The sequence below is a fragment of the Dama dama genome, chromosome 25, assembly GCF_033118175.1.
Source record: "Dama dama isolate Ldn47 chromosome 25, ASM3311817v1, whole genome shotgun sequence".
NCBI lineage: Eukaryota > Metazoa > Chordata > Mammalia > Artiodactyla > Cervidae > Dama > Dama dama.
The window spans coordinates 59,464,368-59,483,217 of record NC_083705.1 but is presented as its reverse complement, the minus strand read 5'-3'; the positions used below and the strand labels follow the sequence as shown (position 1 = coordinate 59,483,217).

The following is an 18,850-nucleotide window of genomic DNA, read 5'->3' as shown; positions in this document are numbered from 1 at the left end:
CTGGCATAAAGGACCAAAATGATGGAGAGGTCATGGAGAGAGAAAGAGAGACAAGAGGCAATCATTACAGCTGCCAAAGAGGAAGAAGCAACCTTGGCTGTTAACACCCAGTTCTAGTCTCCACGGACCAGTTAAACTTCATTTTCTGATTTAGGATGTTTTTAAGAGTGGCTTTGTTTCCTTGCAACCAGTCTTTCTATTTTAGATATTTGCAATAGTTTGAAACTGTATCCATTTCTGTAATACATTTTCATTGAATACAACACACATGTAGCACGGCATATACACTATAAAAATACGTATTAATGATGTTTACAAAGTAAAAGCGTTTCTGTAGTCACCACCTAGCTCAAAAATTAGAACATTTCTAATGTTACCAATGGCTTGCACATGCCCCTTTATCATCAATTTTCTACCAAAAGGTAATCTTTAACTTTTATCTGTGTATATTTCCTTGGCTGCATATAAACTTGAAATAATTTAATGGTATAAGATGCTAACTTCTGTGTGAGGTTTCTTTTACTTAAATATATATATATATATATATGTTTTATATCAACATATATATGATTCTTTTACTTTATAATGTATAGCAGTAGTTCAATCATTTCAATGGTATACAGTGTTACTGTGATATAATATAAATATATATATGCCAATCTTTATTCATACTGCTATTAATGCACTATATGAAGGCTATAGTGAATGTCATTATAAACATACATGTCTCATCTTTATATATAAACACTATTGGTTTTGTCTCTGGAGAAACAAGGCTTATAAGGGAATATTTTTATTATGTTACCAAAAATATGCTTAAATACTCTAATAAAATAAATCATCTCTCTAGTTTGCTATGGATTTTACTATGAATTAATATTAAATTTCATTTAACTTTTATCTATTGAAAAGAACATAACATTTTTCTTATATAATCTATAAAAATATTGACATTCATTGAGTTTCAAATTTAACCAGCCATGTTTATCTGAAACAAACTCAATCTTGCTATTTTTATGTCATTTGATTCAATTTGATACAAGTTTTAGAATTTTGGCATTCACATTTAGAGAAGAAATTGGCTTATGTTTTCCTTTTGTTGTAATATAATTGACGTGTGGCCTCAATAAACCATTCTTATTTTTCTATTCTCTAGGGAAATTTATCTAAAAGTGTTTCTAGTTAAAATTTCAATATTTGGAAAGATTCACAACTGTTGCCAACGGGCCTAGGAGTTTCTTATGGGAAGATTTTAATGATATCTGTTGTTTTTACAAACTTCAAACTTTTAAAGTTTATATTGGGGTATAGCCAATTAGCAATGTTGTGGTAGTTTCAGTACAGTCCTCAGATGAGAAGGGACTCAGCCATACATATACATGTATCCATTCTCCCCAAACCCTCCATCCCATGGTATCAAAAATATCTCTAAGACTAAAAAAAAAAGTTACTGTGATTTTAACATGCACACATAAAACATAGATTTTAATAAAAATGAATGTGAGACAAACAACAGACTGTCCAAAAACTCTTGCTCTTTTCCCCAGAAGAAAATTACTTGTCATATCATATATATATATATATATACATATATATATATATATGGGTGCCATCTAAGAGTCTTTGAAAGATGAATTGCTGTATTAATTTCCATTTACTGCTGTAACAAATTATCACACACTTGATGCTTAAAACACCACATGATTATTATTTAACAGTTCTGGAGATAAGAAGCCCAAAGACAGTCTTACCAGCTAAAATTAATTTATTGGCAGAGCTATATTCATCCTTGAAACTGGGGAAAATTTGTTCCCTTGCTCTTTCCAGCTGCTAGAAGCTGCCTGAATTCCTTGGTTTGTGGCATCTTCCTTCATCTCAAGATTCATTGCTTCAACCTGTGTTTCTACTCTCCCATCTTCTGACTTTGATCTTTCTGTCTTACATGGACCTGTATGATTAAATCAGTCCCAGCTGAATATTACAGGATATTCTCCCCATTTTAAGATTCTTAAACACATTTCTAAATTCTTATATGCTATATGGGCTTCCCTGGAAGCTCACATTGTAAAGAATCTGCCTGCAATGCGGTAGACCTGGGTTCTAAACCTGGGTCAGGAAGATCCCCTGGAGAAGGGAATGGCAACCCACTCCAGTATTCTTGCCTGGAGAAGCCCATGGACAGAAGAAGCTGGCAGGCTACAGTCCATGGGGTCACAAAGAGTTGGACATGACAGAGTAACACAGGCTAACACATACAGACACACACAAACACACGCTCAACATAGTAATGTGTTTATACATGCAGGGGGTTAGAATGTGGGCATCTTTGGAAAACACTGTTCAACCTCCAATGATGAACTTGTTAAATACATAAATGCTCAGAGGCTAAGCTCAGTTCAAAGGGAGTTGCCTCACTAAGAAATCACCGTTTTGACATTACACTGAAAATGTCACCATCTCACATTAATCAAATTCAGCATAGTGTGAGTCCAGAGCACCGATTTATGTACTTAAAATATTGTATAAATTATAATGCTTTTTTTTTTCAGAATAACTACTATAGTCCTTTCTTAGAGATGTATCTATACAAAACCAGTTTAAAAATCATAATTTCTGAGAAAGTGTGGAATCAGAAAAAGATTTAACTACATGAGAGAAAGCTTTACTATTAATGGAAAAACAATGAACCATCTATTTTCACAAAAGTGGAGAGCACCTTTAATAAGACCACAATGCATGCTAAGTCACTTCACTCATGCCTGACTCTTTGAGACCCCAGGGACTGTAGTCTGCCAGGCTCCTCTGTACATGGGATTCTCCAGGGAAGAATACTGGAGTGTGTCATTGTGCCATCTGCCAGGGGATCTTTCTGACCCAAGGATAGAACCTGTGCCCCTTATATCTCCTACATTGGTTGGCAGGTTCTTTACCACTAGTGCCACCTAGGAAGCCCAAGACCACAGTAGCCAAGCTTACAGAAGATTCTTTCTGCCTCCTGAATTTCTAACGTGGTCACTGGCAGACATTGAAATCTGCTCTCTGCATCATTCTCTTACCAATTCCTCTTTTAAATCATAGTCTTCAATATGTTAGTGCCTACCAGGCCATGAACCCTTCTATCTAATTAAAGTGACAGTACAGTTTCATTATGAGACATGTGATTTTTATTGTTTCCCTTTGTTATGGGATTTCCTGGTAGCTCAGTTAGTAAAGAATCCACCTGCAATGTGGGAGACCTGGGTTCAACCCCTGGTTTGGGAAGCTCCCCTGGAGAAGGGAAAGGCTACCCACTTGAGTATTCTGACCAGGAGAATTCCATGGACTGTAGAGTCCACGGGGCCGCAAAGAGTTGGATATGACTGAGTGACTTTCACTTTCTTTTCACTATCCTTTATAATGGCAATATAATTTCTTTCTTTCTTTTTTTTTTTTTTTTTTCAGAATTCTTCGCTGGAATGACAGAGGAATTGGAATGGGTCTGAAGGATAGGCGGGAACTTTCCAGAATCAAAGATATAGGATCAGGAGCATAATCCCAATTTATGAAGAACATTCATAAAAACTAAAGACATCTGATCTGAATCAGCATGGGTTTAAGTCAATGTCATACATACAAATGAAAAATTATATACATACACTGAAAAATACTACAATTCTAAAACTTAGAATAGGGAAGAATTCACAAAACAACTTATTCAAGCTTCCCTCATCGAAAATGAAATTCCCTGTATTACGTTCCCTCTAACACTGGCTGGCTTATACTTGGCAGAAGGATGATAGAGAAGATTCTAGCATCAGGCTCGTGTGAGGTTCATATAACCTTTGGATTTCTCCCAAAGCTCAGATGCTTTGTTTTCAGAATAGAAATATCAGCTTCGGAAAAGATAAAACTCCAGCCTGGGCAGATGTGATCTCCTTATTTTATTTAAACTTGCTTTCTACTATAATTGACTCACACATTCACCAAGAGAATGGGATGTAATTATACATTTCATTTTTAAAAGGGTTTCCTAGGTGCAAAGTAGGAGAGAGGGACTCTTAGTGAGGGGGGAGAAAGAAAATGAGTTACCACAGAAGAAATGCCTTAAAGGGCACTGCTCTGCTAACATTTTATTTGACTGTTTCCAGCTGACTTCTCTCTCAGTAGCACTTTGTGGGAAATGAGCATGAATAAAAAATTCATAATTCGGTAGATATCAGAGAGTATAAGTGAAAGTGTTAGTTGCTCAAGAATACTGGAGTGGATAGTCATTCCCTTCTCCAAGGTATCTTCTCGCCCCAGGGTTCAAATGTATCGCCTACATTGCAGGCAGATTCTTTACCATCTGAACCACCCTAAGAGAAGGACACCTTCTCTTAATTCTAGCACTTTGTGGGAAATCAGGATGAGCAGAAAATGCACATTGAGTAGTTATCACAGAGTATAATCTGCAAAATAAAAGCTAGATTTAATTTGTGCATTTGAGATAATAGTCAATAAAGAAGGATTAACTCTAACCAAAAGTTAAAAGATACAGCCTGACTCATTTTAGACACTGCTAAAAATAATCATAGAACTATAATTCCGCTTACTTAGAGATACAAGGGACAAGAGTAGCTTTAGAGTCTTGTAGTTAGTATTAGTTTGGGCTTCCCAGATGGTGCTAATGGTAAAGAACCACCCTGCTGATGCAGGAGACGTAAGAGACGTGGGTTCGATCCCTGAGTCGGGAAGATCCCCTGGAGGAGGGCATGGCAACCCACTCCAGTATTCTTGCCTGGAGAATCCCATGAACAGAGGAACCTGATGGGTTATAGTCCACAGGTCACAAAGAATCGGACATAATTGAAGCTACGCTGCACACACACACGAAGTTAACATTAGCTCACCCTTAGTAAGGAAATATAATGCTGTGATATACAGTATCACTACTTTCTGGCATATTTCAATGGTAAATAATAATAATAAAATTTAAATGTACTTTCTCAGGATGTAAAGTCCTTGAAAACAAACATCTGGGAAGGGCACATTCTTTGTAATGCTATTATACTTAACAATGGTCAATTATATTGTCTTAAATTCCCAACAGAATTGACCATTTGAGCTAGGATATTGTCTGAAATGATCTATGACCTCCATGCATCTTGTCTCCTGGTATTTAGGTACCTTCTGACACTGAGTAGGGTCAAGTTGTATAAACAGTAAAGATACTGTAGAAATTATGGAATGTGACTTTCAACAAAACTTCTACCTTATGTTCTCTTGCATTATCCACTACGGAGCAAGTCAACTACCATATCATGCCAACACTCAAGCAAAAGTTCAGACAGGAAGCAACTGTTGCCTCTAGCCAAGCACTAGCAGGGAGCAGATGAGCATCTTTCAGACACAGTCAAGATTTCAGAAGATGGTAGTCCCTGCCAGCATTTCTTGAAGGCGACCTCATCAGAGAATCTGAGCCAAACCACATAATTTAGTTGCTCTTGATTTTTCAACACAACAAAAATTATGTGAGGTACTAAGTATTGATACGTATTGTTATTTAAGCTGTTAACATTTGGAGTTATTTGTTTTTGAATTTGTTATCAAATTTGAATTTGATAACATAATTTTTGTAAATACTCATGTAAATTACAGTAATCTGTTCATGGAGTCAGTACCTTAGTGAGAAAATTCTCCTCTGAATAGCCCTTGCAAGAATCCACATTATTCCTAGATACCACAAATGACTGAATCCCACAGGAGTACTTTAAAGAGTTTAACTATATATCTTGGGCCACACAGACTGACATAATTTAATAATGATTATTTAAAAGTATCCTGAGTTTATAAGCAAAGACAGAGGAAAGGAACAAAGTGATTAAATAGTTAATCCCACTAGGGGATTGTAAGTAGAAAAATGCAAGAGACCCCTGGAAGTTAATGATTACTCCAGAAAGCACATTTACTTAACCATGAAACCAAGCAGACTTGCTTAGCAACAAAATCCTGCAAAAGAAGAATGAGACATGCTGCAAACAACAGAACAATGGTGGTGAGAGACCCACATCCTGCCCATTGAGCTCAGTAAGTTAATGACCCCTAGGATATGCTCTCTGCATAATAATTAATGGAAAGGTGTTCATTGTACGGAGACCTGAAGTAATTTTTACAGTCCTAGCTTGACAATAAAGGGACAAAAAAAAACTCCCCTGCCTAACCTGGAGGAGGAGCTGATGATAGAAGCATGATGTCTACTCAAGAATGAAGAAGAAAGAGGTCTTTTCCCCCTCCCCACTTTGCCTTTGATTATAAAACTGTAGCCCACTAAGTTCTCAGAGTGCGGCACCCTCTCCTCCACCTGCTTGCAAGCTTCACAAGCATCGTATTCTAATCAATCACTTCTTAGCTATCACTTTGCCTCTTGCTGAATTCTTTCTGTGCTGAGACATAAAGGACCAGGGTTCCTTGGAGCCCCCAGAAACATCACCTAACAATTTCACCAATATACTCACACATGTGCACACACGCGTGCACACACACACATACAAGTCTCACATTACAAGTTAATGGAAAAATGAGCAAGAGGACAAATGTAAAGAAACTCTTGCTTAGTTGCAAAGTCATGTCTGATTTTTTGGGGAACCCATGGACTGTAAACCACCATGTTCCTCTGTCTATGGGATTTCCCAGACAAAACTGCTGGAGCGGGTTGCCATTTCCTTCTCCAGGGGATCTTCCCAACCCAGGCATCACAACTGTGTCTTCTGCATTGGCAGGCAGACTCTTTACTACTAAGCCACCAGGGAAGCCCAAACCAAAGGAACTTCAGTCTTGCTTATTCTAGTTAGAAAACAGAAAATATTCATGGCAAAGAATTTACCTACAAGGTGGGAGGCCTGGGTTCGATCCCCAGTTGGGAAGATCCACTGGAGAAGGGAAAGGCTCCCTACTCCAGTATTCTTGCCTAGAGAATTCCATGGACTTTATAGCTCATGGGGTTGCAAAGAGTTTGATGACTGAGTGACTTTCACTTTGTTGAAGTTATAATCCTTCAACACATGCTTGGCTGAGTTCTGTTTCAGGGAGTTTATAATGTTGAAATTTAGTAAGGAATGACTTGTAGTTAAAACACGTATTTATTTGGCTTCTTTGTACTTTTAATTCATTATTTCAGATTGAAAACCTCTATAATAAGGGTCAGAGGTGAAAAAATACTCTCTTATTTTACAGAAGAAACTAGAATCATGAAGTTTTCACTTAGTGTTGTATAACTATTATTTTAAATTTCTTGCATTTTAAAAAATGATTTTGAAATAGACTATTTGTACTGATTATGGGGAAAGATTTTATCTTTATTTTTATAAGGAGATGCAAGGACTCTCTAATTAATAATCATCCTAAAGCATATTAATACAAAACTCAGAAATCACTAAGGGAAATCCACTGATATGTTCAAATTGGAACTATTTAATTTTTACTAAAAAAAAAATTACTAACTAGTTTTTTGAAGTGAAGGAATGATAGATCTCAATGTATGCACATAAAATTATAAATTAGTAACTAATACTTATATATGATTATTAAATGAAGCTGGTTTTATATGAATATAGGTAATAGTTTTAAGACACTTTAATAAAATATATTTTATGTCTGTTTATTATTCTAATTACCTATTTAATATGAAAAATAGATATATTAAAAACAATATAGTATTAAGAAAAATTACAAAATATTAAGTCTCTAGGATTAAGTACATGGCTTGCTGTTAAGTTGCTAAGTAGTATATGAATCTGACTCTTTGTGACCCCATGGACTATAGCCTGCCAGGCTTCTGTGTCTATGGGATTTCCTAGGCAAGAATACTGGAGTGGATTGCCATTCCCTTCTCCAGGGGATTTTCCTGACCCAGGGATCAAACCCAGGTCTCCTGCTGGCAGGTAGATTCTTTACCACTGAGCCAACTGGGAAGCCTGGCCACAGCCACAAAAAGAGGTAGGGAATTCAACATGCATAACTTGAGTTTTTTAATTATTAAAACACAAATGTTTAAATTCTCAAATGGTAACTTATTTTTTATACTTACTATGGAGGTATTTTTCATTATTAGAGAAAAATATATGCATTGTCAGCTGTAAAAATTTTTTGAAATTTTTTTGTGTGTTGTTGTACATTTTCAAAATGAATTCCCATTTCTTTTCACAACTGTTCATACAAACACTCAGGAGCCAGAAAGTCAGTAACATTTGACCTCTGAATATTTCTATCTTCTCTCAAACTTGCGCAATACTAGTAAACACCAAAAAGCAATTTATCACTATGTCACACTTGCCTGAAGAATTTCTTAGGGGCTCAAGAAGAATGATGAGGTTAGTCTTTTAGCCCTGAAAGTTCCTGAAGGTGATTTTTTCTCTTTGATGTGCACAGATAATTCTGTCTTTGTTGAAGATTTGCTTCTGGATCTTTGTTCTCATTAACAACATTTAGGCTTTAGTTAGCCCACTTAACACCTTCATTTTAATGGACACAGATCAGTTTGTCCATTTACACATCATTCTTTGCAGTATATATTTCGGCTTCAGTCTAGATTGTGTTCACTTTCAGAGTAGAGGCATGCCAGTTGAACTTATGGGAAACATATAACAGAAGTGGCAACTGGAGAATAAAACGGAGATTCTCCCGGAGAAGGAATTTTATTTGCAATGGATAGATTTTTCACAGAATATCATGCAAACTCATACCCACCCCACCCCCGAAAAAACAATGTCTGTTTTCAGGGAATCTAAGGAAATTTATTGGGAAAAGAAGTCATAAATGCTGAACTTGATCTTATTAAGGTCATGATTTTTATCATGCTTCCCAGGTGGTGCTAGTGGTAAAGAATCCATCTGCCAATGCAGTAAAATAAACACAGGTTCTATCCCTGGGTCGGGAAGATGCCCTGGCTGGAGGAGGGTATGGCAACCCACTCCAGTATTCCATGGAGAATCCCATGGGCAGAGGAGCCTGGCAGGTTGCAGTCCATAGGGTCACAAAAAAGTAGGACACACCTGAAGCGACCGAGCAGCAGCAAGCAGCAGGTGGCACTAGTGGTGAAGACTCTGCCTGCCAATGCAGAGGACACAGGTTCAGTTCCTGGGTCGGGAAGATGCCCTGGAGAAGGAAATGGCAATCCATTCCAATATTCTTGCCTGGAGAATTTCACGGACAGAGGAGCCTGGTGGGCTACAGTCCATGGGGTTGCAAAGAGTTGGACACGACTGAGCAACTAAGCACACATTATCTAAGGAAAATATTACATATATTTGAATTTCTCTCTGCTCTAAAACCACAAATGTGAAGAGGCCCAAGATTTTAAACGATAGAGTTCTAAACCTCCAGCAGTTCTAAACAACCTGGTAATTACATTCCTGGGCATTGATCCCAGAGAAATGCAACTTATGTTCACACAAATTAATACCCATAAACACATGTTGTTAGCAGGGATGCTTGTTATAGACTAGAACTGGAAAACAACACATTTCTTTAAACGGGTGAATTGTTACACCACCTGTGGTACATCCATAGCATGGAAAACTATTCAGTCATAAGGACAGGCTATTGATAAACACAACACTTGCATTAATCGCTAGGAAACTAAGCTGAATGAAAAAAGCCAATCCCCAAAGTCATACAGTATATGATTCCACTCATATACCATTACCAAAATGAGAAAAATAGAGAGATGGAGAACAGACTTAGTAGTTGTCACAGATTAGGGAGAGGTGTTGTAATGGATGAGACAGAGGCAGAGTTGCTTCACTAAGAACTATTAAGAAAAAAAAATAGAATATTTTTCATGACTTTAGGGTATGCAGAGTTATTTTAAATACAACACACACGTTATTTATAAGAAATATATTAAACAAAATACATTAAAATTAAGAAACAGAAGATGTCATTTAAAAAACACCATTAAGAGAATGAAAAGACATTCCAGTGTAGAAGAGTATTTGCCATGTAGTATGTGATAAATTACTCCTATATAAAGAGTTTCTACAAAATAAATAAAAAGCCACAATGAAAAAAGAAACGGGCAGAAACAGAACGTATTCACAAGACAGCATATCCAAATGACCAATGAGTATTAAATGATGATTAAATTATACACATAATGATCCAGTAATTTCATTCATATTTATACAGCTAATAAAAATGAGTACATATATTCACCCAAAGACACATACACATGATGAGAGCAATATGAGTCATCAAATTCTAAACTCGAAACAACACAAATGTTCTTTTGTGCTTAAATAATAAAATGTTTATATAATTAAGTTTTTGCTAATGTTATAGGGCAAAAACTACAAAATAATTACAATTATCTATATTATCATGAATAAATCACTCAAAAAGAACATACAAGGGAAAAAAACTACATGGAATACATAATAATCAATTATATTTCTACAAATTTTAAAATACAGTAAATTAGGTCATGAAATTAAAAGTTAGGAACTAGTTATCTTGAAGAGGGTGGGCAGTGCTTAGTAGGAGCAGAACATTATTTTGGTATTTTGATGCAGTTATTTTTTTTTTGTTTCAATCTGTGTGAAGGGAACAGGAGTGAATTTATATGCAATTGAAGTTCATTGAGCTGGGTACCTAAGATTTTTGCTGTTTTCTCTCTCTCTCAATCACTGTTGCTATTGTAAAATAAAATTATATATATTTTAATATTTAATATATATTAAAATATATATAATTTAATATAAAGTGTGGTATCTATATATGTAAATTTATAAATATATAAATTTAAAAATAACATGCTATTTTTCTGTGCTTTCTCTTCTAGATGAACTTTAGTGTCAGAAAACACAAAAGGGATAGCACTAAATTTATAGGCTCCAGAATTGTTTTTATCCTTGCTATTCTATATAGTAGCATACAGAATTATGCTATATATTTGTACTTATTCATTATTTAAGCCCTTCTGAAAAGTTTTTTAGATTTCCTTTTCTTTTTAATATGTAATGCAAATTTTTCATGAGATGACTTTAATTTTACATGTATATCAATCACTGTTGCTATTGTAAGAGAAAATGTTTCAATTTTTCACATTTTCTAATTGATTGATAATAAAATGTAAGAAATATATTCCCAATTTCAGAATATATTCTATAAAACCAATCAAGGAGTATATAAATGCAGGGTTTTATACAGATTCATCCTGGAGCTGCTAACTGAAAATTTAGGGAAAATGATAGCTAATAAAAGGTTGCTTAAATAAAATGGGTACAGCCCATTTTATGAGCCAATAAAAATGATGTGATGTATGAACATTTAATTATGTGGAAAATGAGGAGAAATCATTTCTACATGAAATAGCATGTTATAAATGCTATGTGTGGGGTGAGTCAAATTACATAATTGAATAAAATCTGAATGGACACATACTAATTATTGACAATAGTAGTATATTACTCTTGTGATTATGATCACTGTTATTTAATTCCTTTTACCTGTTCTCCTGAGTTTAAAAATATACACGTGAGTACAGGGGTCCCTTGGGGGATCAATTCCAGGTTACCTCTCAGATACCAAATTCCTCAGATGCTCAAGTCTCTTATATAAAACGGTGTCTTTGTGTATAACCCATCCACACCCTCCTGAATACTTTAAATCATCTCTGGATAACTTATAGTAACTACTACAATGTAAATACTGTGTAAATGGTCACCAGTGTGCAGCTAATTCAAGTTTTATTTTTTGGAGCTTTCTGGAAAGCTGTTTTTCCAAATATTTTCCAGCTGTGGTTGGTTGAATCTGAGGATGCAGAACTCGTGGATTCAAGGGGCCAACTGTACTGATTTTACAGGCAATTATTTTTTAGTGCAAGTATGCCTTTTCCTCCTCTGAGAATAATACATGCATTAAATATCAGTAAAATCTTCCAAAAATTTCATCTGAGTAAGTGGAGGAATCAAAACAGACTCTCAAAGCAGATTAAAAATCCTGACTTGGTATTTATGAACCTGTGCCTTTGGAAATTGACTTAACTCCTGGAAGACAATTTCCTCTATAAAATTTGTAAAATAACCTTATAAGATTTGCTGAGTATACTATTATTTCATCTTAAATAAATGATAGTTATATGATTACTGTTATTATTATTAATACACTGGAGAAACCCTTGGGCATTATATTTTGATTCACTGTTGATCATTTTCTCTAATTACAAACCAACACATCATATTTCTAAAAGTAGAAATTTTACTATGTTCTTATATAATTACTTTTTCAACTGTTTCTCATTTAAGAAAGAAGAAATTTATAAACTTACAACAAAATACATAATTATGCATTTTTATTTTTGTTACTTTATCATTTTAGTCCATTCATTTCAAGAAATCTTTCTTCATCTTACCTTGAGCCAAACTAATCATCCTTCAAATTATCTACTTATATTTGAATCCCTTACATTAATTGTATCAGAAGCAAAGTAAGCTTCTGAGGTAAATGTTAAATCTGATGTGGTTAATTTCAAGTTTCAGGAAATCTGGACTTCTCATTGAATTTGGAGCAAATAATTATTCATGTATGAAGCAGTAAGTGTTTGATATATAATCAACATTTTAAAAATTCATATAAAAAACATTACAATATTTATGAAACCTAAAGTCAGAATGTTTTGCCTGATATAATATAAAATAGTAGATGCAGATAATTTATAAATTGTTAGACTCAAGAAATCTGTTTTGACATTTTCTGTAGCTAATATTACGGCATTTTGTAAAATAAATAGTAACTGGCCATTATCACTCAATCATTGAATAAGTATTTTTTTTTCACATATGGTGTTTAAAGCATAAAATAATTGATGTCTGCATTCCAGTATCTCAACTAAAAGACAAATAACATGTGAATTATTTTAAATAATTAGTCTCTGTCTCAAAATAATATCGATACTCTAATTTTTAACACATATATCATTGCCTCACAACATGAATAGTTCATTCATCATAGCATTAATTCATTTCTAGTCCTTATCTAGGTAGCTGAAACACTTTAAAAGAATGATTATGGTGTTGTTGACTAATTTGGGTTAGTGTTCCCTAGGATATATTTCATGGTATATTGTATTTCCTCCATAAATGTAAATAACACCAATTTGTAAGCAGCACTTTTTATATTTCCCCTTTATTACATCCTATTTTGGCCACAGTTACTGAGCAACTTGGGCATCAATTTATTTCCTGAGAAGAAAATAAACTTCCACGTTGTGAAGGTTAACTGACACATTAACAGGGGAGAAAAATCTCTTTTGTGGACCCCTGAAGTATCTTTGACACAGTAAGAATGAACTCACAATGGAACTGAAGTCCATGCTGATGTATAAAAGAGAAGAGAAAATGGCCTACAACTCAACATATGCATTTTCAGCTTTAAATAGTAGTAATTATCCCCAAAAGGAAAACAAAAGAAAGCAGTAGGCCTCCTCACACCATACTTATTTGTTTGGATTGCTGACTGCATTATATATTTCCTGCCCAACTTGTACAGAGAGGGAGGGTAGATAAATCTGCTAGGAGTCATATAGACTGATGGTAACTGGAGATAATGTCTGTCTTCTGTTACAATAATTGCTTCAATGAAGGGAAATTAAAAATATTGACCAAGGAAAGGCATTCTGTTTTGCCAGATTTTTTTTTTTTTTTCCCTCAAAGCCAATGTAAATGGTGACTCTTATGGACAGATAATAACATATGCATTTTTTCTTGTTTTTGCCATTTCACCTACCCGTCACCTTTGACATCATATTTCTAGTGCAGTAATAACTAAAAATGACATTCATCAAAGAGTTCTAAGATAACTGAACTATGTGTGTGTGTGTGCGCCATGTCACTTCAGTCATGTCCAACTCTTAGCGACCCCACGGACTGTAACCCTCCAGGATCTTTCGTCCATGGCATTCTTCAGACAAGGATACTGGAGTGGGTTGCCACGCCCTTCTCCAGGGAATCTTCCTGACTCAGGATTGAATCCGCTTCTTTTATGTCTCCTGCATTGGCAGGCGGGTGGCTCTTTATCACTAGTGCCGCCTGGGAAACCCTAACTGGAAACAAACAAAACCAAAATGAAATGTAGGAAACCTTTTTTTGTTTGTTTGTTTTATTTATTTAAGTGACTGAGATGCTTCTTAAAAGGTTGTAGAGCTGCTAACTAATGGATCTTATTAGTCTACTGGGATAGATGCTGTCATATGCTATCTTCTGTCAATACATGTAGAAAACACCAATTTCTCTTCTCCATATTACTATGATTTTCATTGGGTGTTTAATAAAGCTGAAGTTTCTGAGGTGAGGAGATGTGCCTGAAATAACAACCTAGGGTTGAGACAAACTCGAGCCAGCCTGTGAACCTGAGTCTGACCAACTAACATCAAAGATTGTTCTTATGCACTGCACTGATCTGCCTCTTAGCATAAATGTTCAATCTAATAACTAGATGTGAATATTTTTATTTCATTTTGGACTTGAAACATGCTCTCAAGCAAGCATATTTTAATATTAGATTCTGTGTTAGCATTCAGGGCTGATAAAATATAATTAAATTTACCACTCTAGATGATTGTCCTTATGCCACTGCTGACTTGGAAAAAAGGGACATCTCAGCTCAGATGGAAAGAGGTCATACAACTAACCACTGGTTGCCAATGTCTTCAACGTGCATAAACAGTGCACTCTATCAGAAAGAGCTGTCAATAATCTGGAAAGGCATGAATAAATCTTACAATTACAAAAAATATATTTCAATATCCCTCAACTGTTAGAAAGCAAGGTTCCTAAAATTACATAAATTTATTTTAGAAGCATATATTTTTACTGTAGAATATATTAATGTTCTCTAAAACTATTTTAGATTCAGGTGTGTCTACATTTGTCTTAATATGCAACTAGCATATATAATAAATATAAATTTTTCTCCTGACTTCTCATAGTACACACATAACTTTAGGTTAAGATTATGGAAGATGTTTATACCATTGGAGAACATTTGCAATTAAAGTTTTTATGTGTAAACCTAAGATTCATTGTTACTGTTCTAATGAGTTCTTATATGGACAGTCTTGCTTTGAAATGTATAAGCACTTGATTTTCACCTTCCATTGAACATTTAATCACATTACTTCTGCTAGCTTTTATTCCCATCAAAATAAGTTAAATGAGTGATCAGGTATTTCTGACAATTTTTATAATGATAGTAAATAAGCCTTGTTCACCAAGATCTTTTTATTTCCTTATCAAGAAGAGCAGAATGCGAAGAAAAGACTAGCCTACATTGTTGCTAGGATACATCATTGAGAAATACTAAAGGCAAATTTGTATTAGTAGACCATTTCTGATTAACTCTTCCTTATCTGCATTCAGAGACTTTAAAGCAAATGTATCAAGTTGCTAAGTATAGGATGTTATATTGAGTATAAAATATAATATATTGCTTTTAAATTTTGAATAAGTAGTTGCTGAAAATTATATCTATGAAGCTCAAGAAAGTAATCCTTGAATCAAATGAATTTACTAAGCAAATTAAAGCAAAATACAATGATATAATTGTATAGCAATTCATTTTGAAAATATGTTTTTCCTAATTTTTATATCAATTAGCTATAGTAAAGAAACAAAGAAAATAATCAGAAACCACAGCACAGCAAGCATCAGTAAAATATATTTATCATCATGATTTCTTAACTTTATAATGTTATTATAATTTTTAAAATGCTATAATTTCTAACCAAAATGCAAAGTGTACAGTTTTCAATCTACAGAAGTGGGTAGAGCAAATAGGATTTCTCAACATAGCTGTGGATTTCTTTTCTTTCTTTTTTTTTTAATGGAGCTATACTGATATTTTTAAGAGCCTGTTAGGGGAAGGTTGACACAATGACAAGTAAGAGCCTATCTTTGAATTAATGGACAATTTTGAGCAGCAATTATTCTCTCTTTAAATTTCTGGCATACAATGGTAGACAAACCACTGTTAATTAATCATTAATCATTAAACATTGAAATTTTCCTTTTTCATTGAACTCTATTTATAAAGCGATGTATCACCATATTTTATTTACCACCTTCGGACAGCTCATGTATGTGATAGCTTAGAGAGCTAAAAAGATAGATTGACATGGGCAGATGATTGTCAGTTTTTAGTAAGTTGTTACTTTATTTGTCATTGCTCTGGTCAAAACATCAATATATTTATATTCCCAAATATTCTATCTTTAATAATTGATCTTGCAATGATTCAATATTAACATTAAAGTTTTGCAGTAGGTGTGTTGTCAAGACAGAGAATGTCTCATTAATATTTATGGTTACCAGAATTATCTTTAATATGGCAAACAATTATTTTATATATTTTCTCTATATATAGATATAAATGTAGACATGCATATGGATAAATTTAGTTTAATAAGTTACAAATTTGTCTTGAGGTACTTTGCATGAAACTTTAAACTTTTAACATATATTAACAAATATGTGTTGGCAAAGAATCTGCCTGCAATGCAGGAGACCCATATTTGATCCCTGGGTTGGGAAGATCCCCTCGAGAAGGGAATGGCCACCCATTCCAGTATTCTTCCTGGAGAATTCCATGGACAGAGGAGCCTGGCAAACTTCAGTCCCAGGGCTGCAAAGAGTAGGACACAGCTGAGAGTACTCACACTTTTTAACTCATTTAAACTTAAAGGGAAGAATAGAGAGAATTTACTTGAAGACTTTTTTTTTAATTATGAGACTAATATTGTTAATGCCTGTGGATCAAGTTTATAGTCCTGTGAAATCCCTGCTGTCATAGAGTTTGTACTGTTTCATTAATTATTTTTCCATCTCATATCACTAGATATAAGAATTATTGACATTCAGTTTTCATTTTTTTTTATCATTAACTGTTCTTTAATTAATGAACACTTTTTTTCCACTAGCTCTAGGGGACTATTAAATTGAAGTTTAATTCTGAAAACACACATTGTTGAGGAGTATAGTAATGACTAAAGAAAAAAATACATAGTTTGCTAAATCTTATATATATGTGTATTGGCTTCAGAATGTATTTGCTCAAACATATAACTAGTATTATTAAGGATGAATAGTCTTAGTGCTTGGAGAAGGCAATGGCATCCCACTCCAGTACTCTTGCCTGGAAAATCCCATGGACGGAGGAGCCAGGTGGGCTGCAGTCCATGGGGTCACTAACAGACGGACACGACAGAGCGACTTCACTTTCACTTCTCACTTTCATGCATTGGAGAAAGAAATGGCAACCCACTCCAGTGTTCTTGCCTGGAGAATCCCAGGGATGGGGGAGCCTGGTGGGCTGCTGTCTGTGGGGTCACACAGAGTCGGACACTACTGCAGGGACTTAGCAGCATTCTTAGTGCTTATGTCTTGAGTTTCTCATTGTTTGGATAAAAAGAGTAACAACTGCAATAAACATTATATAAATCTGTTGCTCATTAATTTTTCTAGGTTCTCGGCCAGCCACCATTTTTCATAATTCATGAGTTCTGTTCATTTTAATACAGTTGCTTCATGGCCTGAGATCCAGTTGCTCTGTGCTGACATTTCCCATTACCTAACAAACTTTTCATAAAAGGTTTAAAAAAGTATATAGAAACAAAGAAATTATCAATTTTTTTAGCTTACCTAAAGCTAGTATTGACTAATTCTTTTTGATAAAGATGAACAGAAAATGTTCTAAAACTTGCTGTTATACTAAACTGCAAAGCATAAACGTACTTAGAACTTTTTAAATTTATTTTAAATATGTTATAGTTCTAATACACTCTTTCCTTCTTCTATGTCCAATATTTTTAAGGAACTATTAATGAAAATAAAGAATTAGAAGTCATTTCCAAATTGCAACCAGGTTATGCTCTACAAGTTCATTTGTAAAGCCACTGTTAAAATTTGGAACATATTTCCCCATAAAACCTGGGTGATGAATGTGGTTAGGACACAAAGCCAACCTGCAAGATTCTACCTAAATCAAAATGTAATTAAAATGTACCATCAGTATCATTATAGAACCTGGCCATTATTTATCCAGCTGCTTCTTTGGGAAACAGTTTCCAATTTCTAACTTTGAAATTAGAGTACTTGAGCTTCATCTGTCTTCTTCATATCTCAAATCGTTTGCACAATTTTACTTGCCTTTCTCCAGCCCCAGCATACAGAAGCTTCCTCTTCAGTTATATAAATTGAGGTCTTTTATCAGTATGGAGAAACATCTCTCATTGAGAAACCATTTGCAGTTACAAGATCTTCATAAATCCTATGGTTATCTCTCAGATTTGCTGCATTCTGTTTTGTGGTCCTTTTGTGTTTCTGCATTTTTCAAGAAAGCAGATCCTCAACTGTCATCATTCAAAGGAATTAAAGACTCCCTCCACAATACAATTTTTTTTTTTATAAATTCAGGAAAGCAATTCAAAACCTAGATCATAATCAGAGTAAGTCTTTGCGTATCAAAATATGTAGAATTGATCATAGGAATGTATTTCAATATAACAAATTGAAAAATTGTTTCTCCAGATGGGGAAAGCAAGTTAAAAAGCAGTGCTCAATTGGATAAATAGCTAATTAACTCATACAGCTGGGGTAAAACATAGACCAGTGATGTTGTGTTACCATCTGAAAATTTACCTGAAAATTTAGTATAAAAAATCTGGGGACTTTTTCCCTCTATTAATATTTTCCTAAAATAGATGTATATACTTATAACTTCAAGTACCTGCCAAGATTCTCAGCTCTAATAGGTTTTGACAATTTGAGATCACACCTATAAATCCTTCTCTTTTTCTATATGTTGTTAGATTATTCCCTTTATGGAGTAGTCTTTCCCATGA

The 18,850-nt window shown here is 34.4% G+C and overlaps 1 protein-coding gene across 6 annotated transcripts in view; it reads right to left on the bottom strand.

Moving 5' to 3' along the window:
- The window catches only part of CDH18 (cadherin 18), a 1,208,767-nt gene that overhangs the window by 458,586 nt on the left and 731,331 nt on the right, over positions 1-18,850 (bottom strand). The window lies entirely within an intron of this gene.